The sequence below is a fragment of the Protopterus annectens genome, chromosome 1.part1 (genome assembly GCF_019279795.1).
Source record: "Protopterus annectens isolate FY-2018-M chromosome 1.part1, PAN1.0, whole genome shotgun sequence".
In the NCBI taxonomy this organism is placed as follows: domain Eukaryota; kingdom Metazoa; phylum Chordata; order Ceratodontiformes; family Protopteridae; genus Protopterus; species Protopterus annectens.
In genome coordinates, this window is record NC_056726.1 from 1,018,994,311 (window position 1) to 1,018,995,452 (window position 1,142).

Here is a 1,142-nt window from a genome sequence, read left to right on the forward strand (position 1 = left end):
GTCAGATTTGGAGTCTGCTACTTTCACAGTGTGGGTTCTGCCAGTGAGACAGTTGGCAACCCATCTTGTGACATAGGGATTTATACCTAGTTTAGTGAGTTTATCTATAATTCCAGAGTGGGGGATGGTGTCGAAAGATTTGGCAAGATCTAGATAGGCTGTGTGAACCACCTTACCCTTGTCTATGGCTTTGTTGACTACTTCAAAGAAGTCTGTCAGGTTTAGGAGACATGATCTGCCCTTTACAAACCCGAACTGGGTGGGGTCCAGAGTTTGGAGATTACCAATGTCTTTGTTTATAAGTTCCATGATGATAAGTTCCATGGCCTTGCAGACCAGGCTCATCAGGTTAATGGGGCTGTAGTTCCCGGGGTCCGTGGTGGCTCCCCAAAGTACCGTCAGAAGTGGAATTTGAACCCACGCCGCCATTCGGAGACCAGAATACTCATTACACTGGAAGGATTATTTCACTTTGAGTCTGGTGCCTTAGACCACTCGGCCATCCTGACAGCAAGTCATGTAACCCATGGGTACTATGAATGGGCCATATATGTACTTATGATGCCAAGACTTGAGTGCATGCATGATGTGGTGAATCCTGGCATCTGACAGACAACGGTTCATGACTTAATTTTGCACTGATTGGTGATGTGCATTAATATGTCTTGTCAGTGGAGTTACCTATGACTAGGATACTAGATTGTATGGAGGCTTGCCTCACAGACTTTTGAACTGAGTCACTGTTACTCTAAGATGTATGTTTCTTTGAAGGACCTGTCTTGTCTGCTTGTGAGGTTGCTGAGGTTTTTTTTTTTTCATAGATTACTTTTAGGTGGCCTTTGTGGTTTAGATAAGTTACTTTTTAAGGACCTCAGCATATGGGGGTCTGTGTGTTTGGTCTGAACTATATGTGATTGGTTTAATGGGGTGTTGTCTGGTACTGACAACCTTTATCTTATTTATAGCGGCTTTGTGTGAGAGCTTTGCCCCCAAAACTTTATATAACTACCCCTCTCACATAGTGTGTCTACCTGTTTAAAGAGTAAGTGGGTGTCAGTATATATGAGACAATTAGTATATTGTATCAGGATGCTCATTTCAACCCAGCTGGCTACAGAAGCTGTTGGACAGCACAAATCCAT

The 1,142-nt window shown here is 43.3% G+C and overlaps 1 non-coding gene across 1 annotated transcript; it reads right to left on the reverse strand.

Moving 5' to 3' along the window:
* Positions 1-396: 396 nt before the first annotated feature.
* TRNAL-CAA lies at positions 397-509 on the reverse strand. Its single transcript has 2 exons — positions 472-509; positions 397-442 (listed from the first exon to the last, which is right to left on the reverse strand). It is a non-coding gene; the product is annotated as a tRNA-Leu (tRNA).
* Between the last annotated feature and the right edge of the window lie 633 nt (positions 510-1,142).